The 21,738-nt window shown below is 38.1% G+C and overlaps 1 long non-coding RNA gene across 1 annotated transcript; it reads right to left on the reverse strand.

Annotated features, from left to right (window-relative positions):
* Positions 1-1,319: 1,319 nt before the first annotated feature.
* On the reverse strand, positions 1,320-21,046 carry LOC141372887 (uncharacterized). Its single transcript, XR_012378410.1, has 3 exons — positions 20,967-21,046; positions 14,406-14,521; positions 1,320-1,505 (listed from the first exon to the last, which is right to left on the reverse strand). It is a non-coding gene; the product is annotated as an uncharacterized lncRNA (long non-coding RNA).
* Positions 21,047-21,738: the final 692 nt, after the last annotated feature.

Below are 21,738 nucleotides of genomic sequence, written 5' to 3' on the forward strand. Positions count from 1 at the left end.
GCTCACCATAACACATACCCTCCCCAATGTCTATCACCCAGCCACCCCATCCCTCCCACACCCCCACCACTCCAGCAACCCTCAGTTTGTTTCCTGAGATTAAGAATTCCTCATATCAGTGAGGTCATATGATACATGTCTTTCTCTCATTGACTTATTTCGCTCAGCATAACACCCTCCAGTTCCATCCACGTCGTTGGAAATGGCAAGAAAATGTGAAATTGATTCAGGTCAGTATCTCTGCAAAGATTTCCATGATTTCCCATTACCCTTAAGATAAAATCCGGAATCACTGAAATATTTAATTTCAAGCTACACTTCTGGCTGTTTTCACACCAGCCATATGCTATGTTTTCTGTTACTTGAACATGCCCGCTTTTTCATGTCAGGATTCAAACGTGCCATTGCCAGTGTTTGAAACCTTCCTTTTCCCCATCCCTAGCTTAGCTAATTCTTAGGTCCTTCAGATTTCCAACCTAAACCACTTCTTTCTTAAGGAGGCTTGCTGTAATAGTGATTTCTTCTCCCCCTCCTCCAGTCCTTTTTTCTCTTCTTTCCTACCCTGCTTTGTGTCCTAGAGGGTTGCGACATACCACCTGCCCCTCTGGGGTTCCTTTGCCCTCTGGTTCTGGCTAGGATAGCTAGTGAAAGCACTTGTAGGAGAACCAAGGGAAAGAAGAGAGAGAGTTCAAGGCATTTCTTCCCTTGCTCCTTCCCTGCTTTGGCTCTGGGGTTCTAGGAGCAACTGTATCCTGTTCTCAGTGGTGTTGTTCTCACCAGATGAGGTGTATGACTTCCCCATGACTGCTAGTCCCTAAATGACTTGACACCCATTGCTGGTTTGCATAAGTCTGTTGACACTTTTGTAAATTGCCTTATTATTTGAGTAGAATTCTGCTTGGACCCTGACTCATTGTTTTATGCTCCCAAAACCCTCTTTATTTTATCTGAAATAACACTTTCCAACCATGGACAAAAGAATTTGTTCAATTCTTTGTTCAGTTTTTACATTTGATTATAAGTTCCAAGCAGAGTCTGTATTTGTCCTTTCACTATTTTATCCGAGCACCTAGTACAGTGCCTAGCATGCTGTATCATTAAATATATATTTATTGAATGAAGGAATATCATTGCACGATGATTGTGGAAATGAAGGAGACATATAGGACATGAAGAGGATAGATCAAAGGAAATTGCTAAGCACAAATCAACAAAATCTTCTCATCCATTTCAGCACATATGAAGGGCTCACATGAAATACCGTATGCGACTAAACTGTAAATAATAATGCAGTGTTTTAGTATTTACATGCTTTTTAATGTTGGAATTAACTCCTCAGATTCTTTCTGTTCAACTTCTTGCTTTTTGTGTAGGTTGCCCCTTGGGTTGGAGAGAGCTGAGCTGGATGGATGACAGTAGAGCACATGGAATGGAAGATGTACCCAGACACTTGTCCTCTCTACAGACTGCAAAATGTCCTCAAATTCCAGTAGTGTTAAGAATTTCTGTAGCCAAAAAAAGAGAAGAAGAAAAAGCCATGCAAGATGCATATTTCTTAAGGAAATGGAACTTTCAGAGGAGAGTGGATCAGCTTTTGAAAAATTGGCAAATATTTCAAATGAAATATTTAATTTCATTCATTAAATTAAAAAAAAGAAAACTACAGTTAACTATTGTACATAATTACCTTCAGGGAAAAATACCAACCCATAACAAAAATAAAGTTCTGAGACTCCAAAATGGAAAAATACTAAGCCATCAATATTTCAGGAATTGACTGCTTTGGTATGTTGAGTCCCATACTAGAATAATCCTTCTATAGGTCACACTGGCACCTCCTGGTCTACAGAAAGTCAAGTGTAGAAGGGCAGTACTTAATCCTGTGAGAAAGTGGATGTCAAATCCTTTCAGTTTTTTGGCAAGTTGTTGTCAGTTTTCTTAGAAAAATAAAGACGGACTATGGAGATCATTAGAATTAGGAAAGACTAATATATAATAAATGCTCCTTCTCAAGGGACAACCTGGGGATACTCCATCTACATGCATTTCACCAGATCTTTCCTGAGCTGAATAGGAAAGACAGGAAAACATGCAGGCACTCCAGTCTCCCACAGCTCTAATCATCTTCTGGTCCACCTCTTTTCTACATACCACTAAGCTTCATCTACTCTTATTGGTCCCATATATCTCCAGCCAACCTCCAGGAAAGCCAAACCATTCATCTGGCATTCATCTTTATGCTCAAGCCAGACTCCCACCCTACCTAGAACAGGTAGGATTCTCAGGCCCCCTCAATCCACACACCGTGTCTATATGACTTCAGTGACTGTTGCTTCTACAAGAACTATGGTATCACATGACCGAGCTGCAAGAAATCTATTAGACCTAGCTCAAGCCTTCTGTTTTATAGCTGGGAAAGTCGGACCCACAGGAGCAGAATGACTTGCTTGTTTCTCAGAGTTGGAGAATGATAGGCTGAGACTGTTAGTTCTCCAGCTTGCCAGCAAGTCACTGAGTTTCCAAGCAACTCAGTATATGGTTCTGCAACTGGTAAACTCCAATGTGGAAAGGGCCTATGACTTTGCCACATTTTTAGCATAATTCATAAAACACAAACCCTAGATCTAATCAATGTTTACTTTCTGCCTTTTCTTCCTCAATTTCTCTCTTTTTTCTCTCTTTCTTCTTTCTCTCTCCACACCACTCCCTTCCTCCTTTCTTTCTCCATTTCTCCTCTTACTCTTCCTAGTTTTTCTTTAAAAGCAGAATAGGCTCATTAAAAACAATTTGGAAAATACAAAAAAGTAGAAAAACTTATCCATAATCTCACCAAATGGAGAAAATGGTATACTTTCTTCTAGACATTCTTCTGTATGAATCTGCATCTATATATGTATAGTCCCAGCGTGAATCTAAACTGAGTACCTTGGACTCTGTAAGCCCTGGATACCAACAAAGAGATCTGAAGTAAAGAAAACTGATGGAACTCTTTGTAAGTACGTACAAGATAGCATCAGGGCCTTCTAGGCACAGCAGGTGAGACTGAATTATGCAAATAGAGGCGATAGACAGTGACATTTGTGACACAACCACTCATGAGGCCTCATTTGCACTCATAGGCTAGACTAATGAAGCCTAGAGAAATTCAGGCCACAAATGTGTTATAAAATAGATATCATACACTATATACAGTTTTGTATTCTGCACTTTTAATTTTTAATAAGTGGTATTTCACATCATCAAAATACTTTAAAAACATATAGCAACTGTTCAACCATACCGTTTGATATGAACAATCACACAAAGACCAGAATGACCATGGAAATGGGTTCCAGGCATTGACACTTTCACTTGGGCCTCTGAGTGAGGGCTCCAGAGTAACAGAGCAATTCTTTTTCTCTTCCTAAATGAAGCTGGGCTAGAAACATTACAGAGTATGTTTCCTTTTATAAGCAAAAATTGACTTCTAAAGGAGCTTAGGAGGATCACACAATTATTACTCCTGTATTATTCAATGCTTTCATGGGACTTACATCAATATTCCCTGACAGTCTTTTATGATGTATTTTAGTATTTGCAATGTTGTTGTCCAAATTTCTCTGCCCTGTATCTGCACATTCTGTAGGCAGTTAAATAAATGTTATCTTTGCCCTTGAAAAAAATTGAAATGTCTAGTCTTTAAAAATGTTTATCTAAATTATTCTTATTGTTTTCTCACTCAAGTTTCTTATTACCAACTATTTGTATGATGTGTAAATAAATTGTTTTTATTTTAAACCCTATTCAAAAGGTGGAAGGAAGAGCCATCTAAAAAATATAGAATGAAAACACGAAAGTGTGAATTCTAGGGTCACATTTATGCATGTAAGTGCTACTCTATGACCACGCCACTGCCAAGCTCACAAATCACACCTTACAACTTGCTCTCAGCACTCCAACTTCTTAATTGGATTATATGTTTTCTGAGTCATTTGTGTTGTATGAGTTATTTATATATTTATATAATTATATATAAATATAATTTATATATAAATATATATAGTATATATATTATATATATAAAATAGCTTATAATTATATACTATCCCTTAATCAGATATGTCATTTGCGAATGTCTTCTCCCATTCAGTAGATTGTTTTCCAGTTTTGTTGGTTGTTTCTTTTTCTGTGCAGAAGTTTTTATTCTGGTGTAGTCCCAATAGTTTATTTTTGTTTTTGTTTTACTTGCCTCAGGAGACATATCTAGAAAAATGGCACAAGGATCGATGTCAGAGAAATTATTGCCTGTGCTCTCTTCTAGGATTTTTATGGTTTTAAGTCTCACATCTAGGTCTTTAATTGACTTTGAATTTATTTTTGTGTATGATATAATAAAGTGGTCCAGTTTCATTCTTTTGCATGTAATTGTCCAGTTTTCCTAATGCCATTTGTTAAAGAGACTGTCTTTTTTCCATTGCATATTCTTGCCTCTTTTGTTGAAGATTAATTGACCACATAATCATGCATATAATTTTGGGCTTTCTATTCTCTTCCATTGATCCATGTGTATATTTTTGTGCCAGTACCATATTTTGATTACTACAACTTTGTAGTATATCTTGAAATTTGGGATTGTGATTCCTCTAGTTTTGTTCTTTTTCAAGATTGCTTTGGCTATTCAGGGTCTTTTGTGGCTCCATACAAATTTTAAGATTATTTGTGCCAGTTCTGTGAAAAATGCTGTTGGTATTTTGATAAGAATTGCATTAATTTGTGGATTATGTTGGGTAGTATGGAGATTTTAATATTTGTTCTTCTAATCCACAAGCATGGAATATCATTTCAATTCTTTGTGTCATCTTCAATTTCTTTCATCAGTGTTTTATAGTTTTCAGATTACAAGTCTTTCACTTCCTTGGTTAAGTTTATTCCTAGTTTTTTTTATCATTTTTGGCAAATGGGATTTTTTTTTTAATTTCTGTTTCTGCTGCTTCATTATTAGTATATATAAATGCAACAGATTTCTCTATGTTGATTTGTATCCTGTGACCTTACTGAATTCATTTATCAGCTTTAGTAATTTTCTGATGGAGTCCTTAGGGTTTCCTATATGTAGTATCATGTAATCTGCAAATAGTAAAAGTTTTACTTCTTCCTTACCAATCTGGATCCCTTTTCTTGTCTGAGGGGTGTGACTAGGACTTCCAGTACTATGTTGAATAAAAGTGGTAAGAGTGAACATTCTTGTCTTATTCCTGATCTTTAGGGGGAAAGCTCTCAGCTTTTCACCACAGAGCGTGATGTTAGCTGTGGGTGTTTCATATATGGCCTTTATTTTTTTTTTTAAGATTTTATTTATTTATTTATTTATTTGTTTGTTTGTTTGTTTGTTTATTTAGTTTAGAGAGAGAGAGAGAATGAGAGCAGAGGGAGGAGGAAGAGGAAGATGAGGAGAATCTCAAGCAGACTCTGAGCTGAGCATGGAGCCTGAGTTGGGGCTTGATCTTACAACACTGAGATCATGACCTGAGCCAAAACCAAGAATTGGATGCTTAACCAACAGCTACGCAGGCGCCCCTATGGCCTTTATTTTGTTGAGGTATGTTGCCTCTAAACCTACTTTGTTGAGGGTTTTTATCATGAATAGGTATTGTACTTTGTCAAATGCTTTTTCTGCATCTATTGAAAGGATTGTATGGTTTTTAGCCTTTCTCTTATTAATGTGAAGTATCACATTGATTTGCAAATACTGAACCACACTTGCATCCCAGGAATAAATCCTCCTGATCATGGTGAGTGATTCTTTTAAATATATTCTAGGATTTGGTTTGCCAATATTTTGTTGAGGATTTTTGCATCTATGTTCATCAGAGATATTGGCCTGTAGTTCTCTTTTTTTGTAATGTCTTTATACCCAGTTTTGGTATCAGGGTAATGGCCTCATAGAATGAATTTGGAATCTTTCTTTCCTCTTCTATTTTTTGGAATCATTTGAGAATAAATATTAACTCTTCTTTAAATGTGTGGTAGAATTCACCTGTGAAGCCATCTTGTCCTGGACTTTTGTTTGTTGAGAGTGTTTTCATTACTGATTCAATTTTATTGCTGGTAATCAATATGCTCAAATTTTCTATTTCTTCCCAATTCAGTTTTCATAGGTTATATGTTTCTAGGAATTTATCCATTTCTTCTAATCTGTCCAATTTGTTGGTATATAATTTTTCATTATATTCTCTTAGAACCCTTTGTATCTCTGTGGTGTTGGTTATTTCTCCTCCTTCATTTCTTATTTTAGAGTCCTCTCCTTTTTTTTTTTAAGAGTCTGACTAAAGGTTTATCAATTTTGTTGATCTTTTCAAAGAATCAGTGCCTTGTTTCATTGAAGGGTTCTATTGTTTCTTTAGGTCCTATTTCATTTATTTCTGCTCTAATCTTTATTATTTCCTTCCTTCTGTGGGTTTGGGGTTTTGTTTGTTCTTCTTTCTAGCTCCTTTAGGTGTAAGGTTAGATTGTTTTAAGATTTTTTTCTTGCTTCCTGAGGTAGGCTTATATTGCTATAACTTCTCTCTTAGAACAGCTTTTCCTACATTGGAGTGTTTAGTCCATTCAGTTTCAAAGTAATTATGGATAGGTATGTACTTATTGCCATTTTGTTGCTTGTTTTATGGTTGTTTTGTAGTTCTTCTTTTCCTTTCTTCCTTTGTTCTCTTCTCTCATGGTTTAGTGATATCCCTGGATTCCTTGTTCTTTATTTTTTCCATATCTATTACTAGTTTCTGATTTGTGGTTACCATTAGGTTTGTATATAACATCCTCATATAGTGGTCTATATTAAGTTGATGGTCGCTTAACTTTGAATACATTCTTTATTCCTCTACCCTTCATGTTTTAGGTATATGGTGTTATACTTTACATGCTTTTATTTTATGAATCCCTTGACTGATTTTTATAGATATACTTAATTTTGCTGCTTTTGTGCTCCCTAATTTTCTTACTCTTACTTACAGTCTTTCCTTTCCAATCAAAGAGTCCTCTTTAACATCTCTTGTAGGGCTGATTTAGTAGTCATGAATTCCTTTAACTTTTTTTGTCTGGCAAACTCTTTATGTCACCTTCTATTTTGAATGGTAGCCTTGTTGGATAGAATATTCTTGGCTGTAGATTTTTCCCTTTTAGCACTTTGAATATACCATGCCACTCCCTTCTGGCTTGCAAAGTTTCTGCTGAAAAATCAGCGGATAGCTTTATGGGGTTTCCCTCATATATAACTGCTTTCTTTTCTTTTACTCCTTTAAAAATTCTCTCTTTATCACTACTTTTGCAATTTTAATGACTATGTATCTTGGTGTGGACCTCCTTGACTTTTGTTGGGAGCTTTCTGTGCCTCCTAGATCTGGATTCCTGTTTCCTTTCCCAGATTCAGGAAGTGTTCAGTTATTATTTCTTCAAGTAAGTTTTTTGCCCCCCTTTTTTAATCTCTTCTGGGATCCCTACAATGTGAATGTTTTTATGCTTGATGATGTTGCTGAGTTCCCTTGGACTATTTTCATTTTTTATTACTTTTTTTCTCTTTCTCATTCAGCTTGATTGCTTTTCATTACTCTGTCCTCCAGGTGACTGATCTGTTCTTCTACTCCCTCTGGTCTACAATTTATTCCATCTAGTGTGTTTTTAATTTCAGTAATTGACTTTAATTTCAGTTATTGACTTCATCTCTGACTGGTTCTTTGTTATCTCTATGTTAAGGGTCTCACTGAGGTCTTCCAATCTTTTCTCAAGTCCAGTGAGTATCTTCATAATCATTACTTTAAATTCTCAGTCAGGCATATGGCTTATCTTCGTTTCATTTAGCTCTCTTGCTGTGATCTTGTCCCATTCTTTCATTTGGGACATATTCCTCTGTCTCCTCATTTTGTCTTTTTATATCTGTTTCTATGTGTTAGGAGAGTCAGCTATGTCTCCTGCTCTTGAAAGTAGTGGCCTTATTTCTCCTGCTCTTGTGTAGTGCCCTGCAGTGCAGTGTCCCCCATTCACCAGAACCTGGTGCTTCAGAGATGTCTCCTATGTGTGTTGTGTATGGCCTACTATTATGGCTGAGCTGCTTTTGCCTTCAGTCCAGTTATGTGCAAATGGCTCTTTTTGCCTGTTGTGGGCAGGTTTTTGTCCCTGTGTTGTTAGTGGGCCAGTCTGGGGCTGCCTTGGACTTGACTTGAGTCAGACCAGGTATTTGTCAGAGTGGCACCAAACTGTAGAGCACTTTCCTTGTGCTGTCGCCCTGAGAAGCTTTCACTGGTGGGTGGGGCCTGCAGTCAGACCAGCTGTCTATCCCCAGCCCACTGCTGGGGCTGCAGTCAGACTGATGTATGTGGTTACCTTTCCCTCTTCCCAAGGCAGGAGTCACTTTGGAGTGGCACTGCTTCCTGTCAGGGCTGCCTGCACACTGCTAGGCTTGTGACACCACTTTGGATGGATTCCAGCCAAGTATTGGAGGGGGCAGGTTGGCAGGACAACACAGAGGAAAGGTGTGCCATGTTAGCAAAGTTTGTGCAGGTCTGTTGTGGGAGGGGACCTGGAACCAAGGCCTGGCTGGAAGGGGCACATCAACAGGAGAACGTGGGAGTGGGGCACACTGTTAGCAAGCCAGTTGGAGAGTGACCGTGCTGCACTGGTTCCTGCAGGTGTCTGTGTATCTAGGCTGGGAGGTGGGGGATAGACAACTTTGTTCTTAGAGAAATTTCCCAAAGATCCCTGCCCCTCCAAAACAGGCCCTGAGATTAGTATACAAATTTCCCCTTGCCATGCCGCAGGTGTTTTTCAAACTGCTGCTCCTATGCTCTATCTCCATGGGGCTGTTTGCTGTGCTGTCTCTTTAAGGGACTCAGTTTCTTATCACCCTCCCAGCTCTCCCAGAACTGAGCCTCATGATTTTTAAAGTTCCAGGTGGTAAGCTCAGCTGATTGTAAGAACTCTTTAAATTATGCCCCTCTGGTTTTCAAAGCCAAATGTTACGGGGATTTGTCTTCCCCATATGGGTTCCTCATGCCTGGGGTGCCTGGTGTGAGGTCCCTCCCTCCTGCAGACAGTCCCTTAGGTCTGTTTAGCTCCTGACTGCATCTCTGCCCTCCCTACCCTCTTCAGTATGTCCTCCTTTCTATATTTAGCATGGAGAGTCTTTTCTGCCAATCTTTGGGTTGTTTTCTGGGTTATTTATACCAGTTTGAGTGTTATCTAATTGTATCCATGGGACAAGGTGAGCTTAGAGCCCTCCTACTCTACCATCTTCCCCAGAAGTAGAGGTACTATAATTTGTTTAATGATTCACCTACTGAAGAACATCTTGGTTGCTTCCAAGTTTTGATAAGTATGAATAAAGCAGCTGTGTGCAGGTTTTTGTGTAGACATAAGTTTTCAACTTTTTTGGGTAGATACCAAGGAACTCAGTTGCTGGATCATATAGTAAGAATATGTTTAGTTTGGTAAGGAACTGCTGAACTGTCTCCCAAAGTGGTTGTATCATTTTGCATTCTCCAGCAGTGAACAAGAGTTCCTATTGCTTCACATCCTTGACATCCAGCATTTGATGTTGTCAGTGTTCTTGGATTTTGGCCGTTCTAATAGATGTGCAGTGCTCCTGTTTTTTGTTTTGTCTTGTTTTGTTTTAACTAACTCTGTTACTATCTCAGGACCCATCCCAGGGCCTTCACACATGCATAGCCTCCAGCTCAAGTCTTCTCCCTCTGCAGAGACAACTTGTTCTTACAAAGATAACTTATTCTTTTTTTTTAGGTTTTTATTTAAATTCCAGTATAGTTAACATACACTGTAATATTAGTTTCAGGTGTACAATATAGTGATTCAAAACTTCCATACAACAGCCGGTGTTCATCACAAGTGCACTCCTTAATCTCTTTGTTTTGTTTTTTAAACAAAAACCATAAACACTAGAAATACTGTTTTTTCCTATTTAATAAAATTGTTCGGCATTTCCAAAAGACCTCCTAATTAATAATTAACTGATTTGAAAACATTAAAGGAATTGTTAATATCAGCTGTCCAGAGCTTCCCTGTTGTGATCTGAAACCAGTCCCCTCATTCCCCCCACCCCACAGACACGCAAGGTGGAGGTCCCCAAGACACCAAGGAAAGAGACAATCCACTCCAAGTTGGTAGGTGGTAGGCTTAATAAGCAAGAGAATTCAGATATAAGGCTTGTCTTGGGCAGCCATGAGATGAGTTCTCTGCAGCTATCCAACAATTCTTAAAAGTTTCTGTAGAGGCCTTAACTAGGTTCAGTCACAGATACCATCCAGACAGTCTCAACACCAACCGTCTCAAGGCTATGTCCTTGGGGTAGCCTCTGGGAGTGGAGAATGCACATTCCAAAAACAGGGAAGGGGGTGAGGAGGCTGTGATTTCAGGGGTCCAGCTCACAGGGGTTATGTCCTCTCAATAATCTCCCCCAACACCAACCGTTAATGAGACTGAAAATTAGAAAGAGTTAAAAATAGATTCACTTTTTCACATTTAAGAAACTTTTCAATGTTTAATATGTCATTAAGTGAGAAAAGCAAGTTGATGAACTGAATAGATTATATGAGCCCATTTGTATTTTTTAAAAAGCAATACTATAGAAAATATTATGCATTTCTAGTTTCATAAGCAAAGTATGTAAAGAAAAATGTGATTCTGTTTTCTTTTTTTATTCTGTTCAGTTAGCCACTGTATAGTATATCATTAGTTTTTGATGCAGTGTTCAATGATTCATTAGTTGCATATAACACCCAGTGCTCATCACAACATGTGCCCTCCTTAATACCCCCCACCCTCCACTCTGAAACCCTCAGTTTGTTTCCCGGGGTCCATAGTTTCTCATGGTTCATCTCCTTCTCTGATTTCTCCCTCTTCAGATTTCCCTCCCTTCCCTTGTGGTCCTCCATGTTATTGCTTATGTTTCACATATGAGTGAAACAATACAATAATTGTCTTTCTCTGCTTGTCTTACTTCACTTAGCATAATCCCCTCCATTTCCATCCATGTCGATGCAAATGGTGCATATTCATCCTTTCTGATGGCTGAATAATATTCCATTGTATATATGGACCACATCTTTTTTTATCCATTCATCTGTTGAAGGGCATCTCAGCTCCTTCCACAGTTTGGCTATTGTGGACATTGCTGCTATGAACATTGGGGTGCATAAGGCCCTTCTTTTCGCTGCATCTGTGTCTTTGAGGTAAATACCTCAAATGAAAGCCTCTTAGCTCTCTACTGAAATCCGAGTCTTGAGAATTTCATAGCTCTGAGTGGTCACCCAAACAGGGAAGGATACATGGAGAATGAGAAGACCCCCTCCTTGGAGAGGTTCTTTCCAGGATGGTTGGCTGAATGGAGACTAGGAGGCTAGGAGTCACTGTGGTTGAGCACAAGGATATCCAAGAGAGAGGAGGGAGGGAGATAGGAATGGGTTGGAGAGAGAGTACCATCACAACAAAAGTAATGAGTAAACAAATGATCTGCCCAGCCCAAGGCTCTACCTTCTCTTCTCCCCCAAAAGCAGTATAAAAAACATCCACTGACACCTGAGCATGTACTTTTTGGTTTCAAAGTCCTTCCATACACTCAATTGTATTAGTCAGAATTCTCCAGAGAAATATAAAATCTCTTCATACATATACATGAAGAGACTTATTTTAAGGATTAGCTCATGCAATTGTGAGGGCTGACAGGTCCATCAGGCTAGAAATGAGGGAGCTTGTTTTATTCTTGAGGCAGAATTCTTTCTCTTTGAGAAACTGTTTTTGCTTTTAGGGCCATCAACTGATTGGATCAGGCCCACCCCTTCTGTTATGTGTGATTTCCAACTCATCTACAACTGACTGTAAATGTTAAGCACATCTGCAAAATCCTTCACAGCAGCACCTAGACAAGTGTTTGACAAACAACTGAGTACCAGAGCCTAGCCACATAAAATTTTACCACCATACTTACTAACCACAGCGCAAAAAAAAATCTCTTCTGAATGATTCAACACTGAAAAATCCAGTTCTATTTCATATCTGTACATAAATTCTTTTTTGGAACATTTCATCCAAGATGTCAATGCATGTGGCTATTTATTTCGAACTGAGGAACTAGATAAAATAAATTCTCAGTGATTTTGCCTGTTATCTGATATTAACAAGCTGACAATTTATTCTAGCAAGTGATTTTGCCTTCGTGGAACTTGGACAGTCTTGTTAAAAAATACTCATTTTCCTGCTCATATGTCAAAGTCCAGCTTAGACATAACCCTATAAAAGTTTTCCTAGATCTCCCTAGATGCAATTATTCTCGTTTCCCATGCCAGCCTCTGTCATTTTATCTAGGCTTGCTGATATTAGAGTCATTGTGATATGTGTTTGCCCACTGGATTATAAGATAACACATATGATGAAGGTTAACATGAGCTGAGCAAGAGTGCCTGCCCCACATGGTAAGCAGATACGTGATAATCATGTACTGTTTCCTTACTCCTGGGAGGAAGCAGTGTTTAATTTATCTTTGTAGACTTCCATGACCCCAGCAGTGCCATGCATATGCTCAGAAGCACTTGTCAGAGTGGGTTGCGTTTAGTTCAAAATCATCAGATTCTAAATGAACTAAAAGTCACATCATGTCTTAGATATATGAACACAGGCTCAGTTTTTTTATAAATTATTTTTTAATGGAAACTAGAAATATATTTAATTGAACACTTGACCCACTGCAATAACAGCCATTGCACTGACAATAGTGATGGTAGTACCTTACCTACATTCATAGATGCACTGTGTGTGTCTATCACACTCCCTTCGCCCCCCCAGAACATTACTTGATTCATAAAAATTATAGCTATTTTGTGCTTCTTCAACAAATACGAACTAGCATACATAATTTTCTCTTAATGCCACATATATCAGATCCCATATTGCATGTATTTGCAATCAAAAAAAGTTTTGTTCCACTCTTACATACTGAGATGCAGAAAAAAATCCTGCTGCTAACAGCTAATATGTAATTTGTTTCTACAATTAAATTTTTCTTTTTCTAACCTGTTCCTGTTAGAATCCCTGTTTTGCCTTTTTCTATGAGGGTAATCCTTCTCTACGTCTTGATCCTCTCAGCTGCTCTCCTGCCTCCCAAACCTACATCTTCAACTGCCCACAGTATACTCCCCCTTGAATGTCCATCTGGCGGTGTCTGTGAAATCTTTCGTCTTCTCAAAGAGAAACAGTGTCCACTCCTTACTCCCCAAGTCACTAATCACTAATGCTATGACTCTTCTCATTCAGGCTTAACAACACAGACATCACCTTCTGTTCTTTCCTCTCCCTTACGTCATCTCAGGCTTCACATTTGTTCTGTTCTTTGTTTCCAGTTTCTCCCTACTCTATCTTCCTTTTTCCATACCACCTCGCATAGTTCAGATTTAGTCACTCCACACATAAGCTGTTATAACAGTGTCTAAACTATTCCTAAGACAGCAATTTCATCACATTGTTCCTGTCCCAAAACTTCAATGACCCCTAAACCTCAGAATTTCTCCTAATAATCTCCTTCAAAGATCAGCTTTTCTTTCTTCTACACATTCCTTGTTTTTTCCCCTTGTACATTCAGCTCAAATTTTTTCTTCCTCTTGAAGCCTTCTTTTGCCTACCCAGCTGGGAAAGACCTCTTCTTCCACAAAATTTAATGTTTATTCCACTCATTTAGCAATAATTATTTATTATCTTATCTGCTGTGGTTCAGGCTGTCACTGGTATTTAAATTTCTTCCTGTGTATCTTGTTTCTCCAACTGGAATGTAAATGCTGAGTCTGAGGAATAGCAGGGAACCAGAGACTTAAATTTCCCTGTATCCTTTACATACTTAGCCTGGTATTTGACACGTAAGTAGACATCAAATAAATAAATATTGCTCTTTTTTTTCATTATCCTTTCTATTGCTATTAATTATGTTGGTATCAGAATCCAAAATATCCTCAATGTTCAGCTGGCTTTGAGTAACAAAGTAATAGAGGAGGAAAAAAGCTAATCCATTTTCCCCTGTATGTACTGTCCATTGTTTTTCAACCAAAGAATTTTGCTCAGATTATGAATGTGAGTGTGAAAGTGGACCCAGACATTGCATCACAAATTTCTCACTAACCATCTCCAAGAAGTACAGCATGCTGATAAGGTCTTATTCATCAGAGGTATTTCCTGGAGAAAAAAAAAAATCTGCACCATTCTTTTATTTTGAAATATGGAATGTTGACCTTTGCACATTTGCAGGAATTTGCCATAATAGATGATGCCAATCACCGGCTTTATTAATGTCCTAAACCGGATGAGATAGCTGCTCACAAAATAGAGAACAATGGTCAAAACTGTCCTCTGCTTATTACAGCCCCTTTTGAAAAATTTACCATCACAATTATTCATTTGTGTTCCATTCCTCTAGGTGATGAGGATGCTGTGGGCTTTAGTTCTGCTAATCACCTCCAGCTGATGCTCTCAGTCTCCCAGAGTTTTCATACGCCACCTTTGGCAGAGTATCAGAGCAGTAGGAAGGGAAAGATCACAAAATCGGAGTTAGAAATACTATCTCAGTCTGAGCTGTGATTTCTCATGGGCTGAATTGTGTCTCCCCAGCCCTCAAAATTCATATGTTCCCAAAACATAACTCCCTAACCCCAAACTCCAAATGTGACTATATTTGGAGAAAGCATACCTTAAGAGGTAATTAAGTTTAGGGGGTGCCTGGATGGCTCAGTCAGTTAAGCATCCAACTCTTGGTTTCAGTTCAGGTCATGATCTCAGGGTTGTGAGATCGAGCCCCGCATCGGGCTTCTTGCTGAGCAAGGAGTCTGCTGGAGATTCTCTCCCTCTGCCCCTCCCCTGTTCTCTCTTGCACTCAAGCTCTCTCTCTCTCTCAAATAATAAATAAATCTTTAAAAAAATAAAGAAGCAATTAAGTTTAAAATGTGGTCATTAAGGTGGGCCCTAATCCAATGCAACTTGTGTCCTTATAAGAAGAGGAGCTTAGGATATAGACACTCCAAATGAGAAGACTACTTGAATCCATAGGAAGACAGCTGTCTACAAAACAAGGAGGGAGATCTCAGAAGAAACCAACCTTGCTGATACCTTGATCTCAGATTTCTTGTATCCAGAACTATGAAACAATAAATTCCTATTTAAGCCACCCCAATTTGCATTATTTTGTTATGGGAGCACAGCTAACTAACACATGGTCCAAAGGGGGGAAAAATGGATAAGCAACTAAAGCTTTATATTAGTTTGTTTGCTTTGAATTTATAGAACAGCATTATGAAACTCTCATTAACAATACAAATCTCCTTGATGTTTAAAATTTCAATGAGTCCTGGACTCCTTCCAGGAAAGCTAGAAGGTAAGACTGTGGAAGAATGAGCAGGAGTCACCTCCAGTGCTCTGGCTTCTGCTGCCTTACAGGGTCTTCACATTTCTATCATCCCAAATGCCCTGTGAAAGACTTTTGGGGTTTTTTCCCACTGCATCACACATAAGGATAGCATCAGTGATTTTCCTCCCTCTTAACTCCTGAGCACCATAGCCCAATCATAACTAGAAAGAAATAAACCTTGTTAACTCAAAGCATCATTCTGTTAGCAAAGTCTACTCACTGGGTTTTATCCATTGTAACAGAATCTTGTCTCTAGTAATAAGTAGGGTGCGAATGTTTATATGCAATAATTCCCAAGGGTTCCTCATTTATGGGTTTTTGACAATGGTAAAATAATTTATTGAAAATCACTTTATCAATTTGAAGTGAGGTGAAAGCATGTATTTATAATATTGTACTTTTCTTTCTCATATTTTTCTCAAAATAATTTTAGATGACTAAGCCTACACTCTCTAGCTGAAAATGTATACAGATTACATATATTATTAAACCAACTCAACAGGATCTACCCAGGGTTCAGATACCTTCTTTGCTTCTTCCACACTAAATACTTGGAGATAAGTTCCAAACAGTATCCAGGACACATGGTCTGCTCCAGAATGAATCCTCTTCACTGTATTCCTCACTGCCTGAGTTGGAAGGTCTGTGTTTGCATTCCTGATCACAGACAATCCTTACTATTTTTTTTTTGTTAACCCCAGCAGTGATTTTGTAATGTTGTAGCTCTGTCTCTAATTTGCATACCCTGTTTCTGAGTCTCTTTGGCAGTTGCATTCTCTTTGCAGAATCAGGTGTTTTTTGTTTTTGTTTTTGTTTTTTATTGCACTGTGATGACAGAGGAGAAAATACAAGCCTGTTTGGTGAGTAAAGTCTCCTCCATCTTCAAGTCAAACTAAAAACAGATTCCTGCTTGCACAAGGCTTTATACTTCCTGTGTAATACCATTAAACATCCCCAAGTGCAGTAGCTTAGAACTTTGCTTCATGCCCAATATCTCCTACATTATATATAAAACATATACAGGGTATAAAAGAGAATTTTTATTTAAAAAAAAGAAAATCAGTTTATGTTATTAGATAATATATATTCAGCACTTACCCTTCTCTGAAATTAATAGTAATTTTATTAATGGCATATTAACATAAAATTTTTAGTACCATTTGAAATAACATTAAATTGATTACAAGGGTGATAAAGAATGTGATAACAAAGGGCTCAGTTAATTTTTAATGGAGATTGTAATAGAAAAGTAGAAAATTAAGTTTAGGTTAAGATGTCAATGAAGAAAGAAAATGGAAGTCTGTAATTATGTGGAAGTTTAAACATGTGGAAAGTTATCAAAAAATGGGACCATTAGGAAAGGAAACTTCAACAAGCTTATATATCAAAGGGCATTCTTCCACAGAGAAGTGTGCTGAATTCTGCCAATAAGGCAAGTCAATGACAGGCTATGCCCTGAGCCTTACTGTACTGGAGTGTAAATAATATATTAGGTCACTTATCAAGACCAAAGGTGTTGGTGCTAAAGATCATCAAAACTTTTATAACAACAAAAAAAAACTTTTATAACAACAACAACAACAAAAATGTCAACATTGAATGCAAGGGTGGTTCTTTGACACTATAGTCAAAACTGTGTCCCATATCTCTGACCTGTCACAGGTGACCTGTCCAGTTAATTCACCTTTGTTGTGATAAACTAACTCTATAAAAGCATGAAGGTGCCTGTGAGTGAGTATATTTGTCTGGGGGAAAACTTTTGAATAATAAAACTGCTAAATGGGCTGGTAGAGAGGGAAATGTGGAATTACTAATCAATAGGCATAAAGTTTCAGTTAAACAAGATGAATACATTCTAGAGATCTGCTCTACAGCATTGTACCTGTAGTCAATAGTAATGTGTTGTACACTTAGAATTTTATTAAGAGGGTAGATCCTATGCTAAGTATTAGTACAGTAAAATAGAATTATAAAAATAATAATAATATGTTGAAAACATAATTTTTTGCCTTTGAAGGAAATTCTTAAACTTTCTTCCCTGAGATCTTAAATTGCAAAGATAATCAGTTGTTATATTAGCCAATTTCCCAAATTATCCTAATTTCCAAACTTCCCCAATGTCCTCCAGTGTTGTCTCTAATGGGATAGCAAATTTGTCACACTGCACTCATATGAGTCGAGAAAACATAACTTCTTTTTCTCTGTACAACTGTCTTAATTTTCCTTATATATGTCTACACACTAAATAATATAAAGAAACCTTAAACTCTGTTCAGTGCAATAATTTCAACAGTTCCTTTAGCTACATCCCTCATCACTTTAAATAATATGGTTAGTCTCTCAGATTCTACTCCCTCCCTCTGCTCCACAAAAGTGGAAGGTGGGTAAAAGAGATATCAGTAAATAAATATTAGAGTGACCAGTTGATGAAGGGGTCTACATGGCATGCTACAAAAGTTGGGCATTATTCTATGGGCAGCAGGCATTCATTTGAGAAGTTTTGGGCAGGAGATTAGTTGATAAGTTTGGACTTGAAACTGCTAGTTAGCCAATATAATGCCTATTCCCACTTTCTTTTCTCCTTGTCCACCTCCCACAGTGGAGGTTGGAAAAAAATGAGACATTCACTTTTAACCCACATTATAGCTAAGAGGGCTATGTGACCCAATTCTAACCAATGAATTGTGAAGGAAAATCTGTCAGGGATCTTCTATGAAAGTTTAGTCTTCCTAGAAAAAGGAGCAGGAGTTCACAAGGCTTTGAAATATGAAGGCTTTGAAGTAAGATGTGCTACATAGAGTTGTAGCTGCCAACTTACAACCATGTGGCATCAGGCATGAAGACAAAAATCAACAACAAATAATAGCAAAGCAGAAGTAAAGAACCAGGGTCCTTGATGGTATCATAGAACCACTGAATATGCCCTGGACTCATGCCTCCAGACAAACTCTGATTTGTGAGAAAACTTATCGTGTACTATTTAAATCACCACCACTTTTGTTTTCTCTTGTTTGCAGCAGAGCAAAGCATTCAAAATTGATATAGTGTTATACAGAGTGGGGATTTGAAAGGGGCAAAACTAAAATCAAAGAGGTTACTTAGGGGGCACCTGGGTGGCTCAGTCGTTAAGCGTCTGCCTTCGGCTCAAGTCATGATCCCAGGGTCCTGGGATCGAGCCCCGCATAGGGCTCCCTGCTCCGCGGGAAGCCTGCTTCTCCCTTTCCCACTCCCCCTGCTTGTGTTCCTGCTCTCGCTATCTCTCTCTCTGTCAAATAGATAAATTAAAAAAATCTTAAAAAAAAAAGAGGTTACTTAGGGAGCTATTGCAATAACACAAGCAAAAGAGGAGAATGGGACCTGAAAAGTGATGGCAGATACCTAGATAGACAGAAAGTAAAATTTCTTTAACTTTGCTGAAGGAAGCATGGAGGAGAGGTGATTTAGGTTTTGGCTTAGGTGACTGGCCACAGGTCACGGCTCTAGAAGCAGCAAATTTGAATGTGAAGATGAATTTCAGTTTGAGAAATGTCAAATCTGAGGCTCCTATGCAATATCATGTGGAGATATCCAGCAGGCAGATGAATTTATAAGTAAAAGCATTTCTATCTAGCCATATAGATTTGGAATTCGTTAAGGTCACAGATAAAATCACCTAGGGAGCACCAAGATTTAAGAAGGGCAAAGGAGAATGGGGGGCAAGCAAAGACTAAGTAGAAGCACCAGTTCTAAGCAGCTAGAGTGTCTGAACCAGTTTTTCCTGGCTGAGTCTTTAAAGTCTATTAAAAGATAAAATCATCAGGGAAAATCTGAAAACAAAAAATCCGAAACAGGAAAACAAAGCCGAATTTTTCCTTTCTTGAGTAAAGGAGAGCTCTACTGGTCAGGTAGAGTCTTACTGAGGAAAGCAAATCGATAATCTTACATACATTTTGGTGGGGATGAGTTTGTTTGGGTTTATGTTGATTGCAGAGGTAAGAGTGGGTTGACATCAGCCTTTGAAGAATGTTCCGTGGAACATCCAACTGTCTGACTTCCTAAGTGTCAGTCTGTCACTGACTGGTTGGCTTTCAGAGGCATATTCAATGAAGTGAGATGTCACTGGTCAACTAGGGATGTTTAAAACCAGTCATAGAACTATCATTGATTAATTTAAAAGTTTAAAACCTGTTCTGGTGGTTGTTGCCATGGCTAGAGATGAATAAGACTTTTCCTAGGAGGATGTGGACTTTTGCTACTCTCAAAGTTAAATGCTGCAAAGATCAAGTCAAATAGAGACTGACATGTGCCCATTAGGTTTAGGATTTTCACCTCAGGAGCAATTTCAATGGAGTGGATAAGGAACTAAACTACTATGCTTCTTTCACTAACCTAGTCATGCTCACAATTTTCTCCAAGAGCAGGAAGCAGAAAGCAAAAAGTTGGATCAAGGAAAAATATAAAGAGGAATGGTAAAGTAAAGCTAGCATTTACTGAAGGCCTGCCAAATGCTAGCTGTTGGGCTAGGTACCTGACATATATTATCTCATTTAATTCTCACAACTATGCCTAAAGGCAGCTATTAGGGGGAATAGTAGCATTCCCATTTTATGGAAGATAAAACTCATGCTCGGGACATTAAGTGACATTTAGTGTCCAAGGTTATGCCACCAGTGATTGCATGGAAATAGCCGGAGACCAGGCTTGTGTGAATTCAAAATCTCAGCTTATACCATTGTACCATGCTGTTGCTAAAAGGGAGATGGGTGAGCTATGAGAAGCACCTGCTCCAACTCATGCAATCTTCCTCTTCTCCTCTTAAGCTATTCCCCCAACCCCCTGCAAGGCAGTGATCAGGAATACAGATGCAGCTAGAGACTCTTAAGAATACAGACCCTAAGAAACAGAGCCCAGTGAAGCAATGGCACTGCTCACACAGGAACAATGATGGAATAGCAGGTATTTCTATTCACTCATCATTAATTTAAAAATTCTTCATTTTCTGATCATATAACATAGGTGGCTAATAAAACTGCAGAACTTGGCCAAATGTCAAGCAAGTTGTTTTCTTGACTGATAGCTACTCATGCATTTGTTTCCTTATAATTATAAAATGATACTTTCTATTAAGAGAAATACATAGATCAGAAAGGAATGTTAACAATCTTGAGATTGAAATGAGTCATTCAGTAAACAAAATGCATATTGGTAATTTGGTAATAGTTTTTTATTATTATTTATACTTCTTAGCCCATCCTGGGATGGTACCTTTTTCTTCCTGCGTGCTTATTTACAAATCAGAGAAATATAATATATAATGTTCTTGAGCTCCCAGAACGTTCAGGGGAAATTTCTGTCCCCTTTGGGGACACATGGGTTGATACTGCCTCTAAAAAGACTGACAGGCCAGTTCTAAATACAACTTATTTAGACTACTGTCCATGTAACCAATCACAGAAGAAAACCACCATGGACTGAGCTGGCTATCCCCTAAAGCCCCTCCACGGGGATTTCTCATGTCTCCTTAGGAAGCACTGTTTGGTTATTTGCTTATTGAACCATTTACCTTCTGGCTGTGTCTTGGGATGATGGTAAGGCATTCAGCTACATGGTGGAACAGTCTAACTTCTCATCAATAATTACAGCTTCAAATACAAAAGACAACTTAAATTTTATAATGGCATGTGGGAAATACTTCTTTTGTGTTCCTTATCATGAAGTTCAAATGTCCACAAAATAGTGTGGAATATACATGCTGTTTTGTTATACAAAGAAATTAGCTATAACAATTTTTAATCATCATGGCATTTTACTTTGATTATGCATTCATAGCATGTTAGAAAGAGGCCAGAGGAAACAAAAATGTGAACATCTATAATAAATTCAGTAGGAATTATTCACTGAAATGTTCCATCTTCATAATTAAAAACTACCACTCAATCCCACCAAGTTCTATTTATGAATTAGCTGAGAATTTTCCAATTTAAATTAATACAGCCATCTTTCAATGTATGTCCTATGGGGATATAATCCTTCTATGGCTCAGTAGCTCCAGATGGACCCCTATAAGGCCCCCAAAATGATTAATTCTACCACTCGTGTGGAGAATAAAGTTTTTTTTTTAAATCATTAAAAGCAAATCCCTGTATCCAAAGGCAACACACGTCTTTGCAAGAGAACAAACAGCTTGTTCTGCACCTAAATGATAACCAAAGGAAAAAATCTCTTGCCATATAAGGTAGACAATGTGACACTGGCTGCTGGTAGCAGATGAGTCCATGCGATTCATGCAGCAGACAGTCACTTTGGGACAGCTGAGGGAAGGTTCTCCAGGATCA

This window comes from Callorhinus ursinus, unplaced genomic scaffold, assembly GCF_003265705.2.
Source record: "Callorhinus ursinus isolate GAN/ISIS: 27379988/994484 unplaced genomic scaffold, GSC_fseal_2.0 scaffold6, whole genome shotgun sequence".
Taxonomy (NCBI): Eukaryota; Metazoa; Chordata; class Mammalia; order Carnivora; family Otariidae; genus Callorhinus; species Callorhinus ursinus.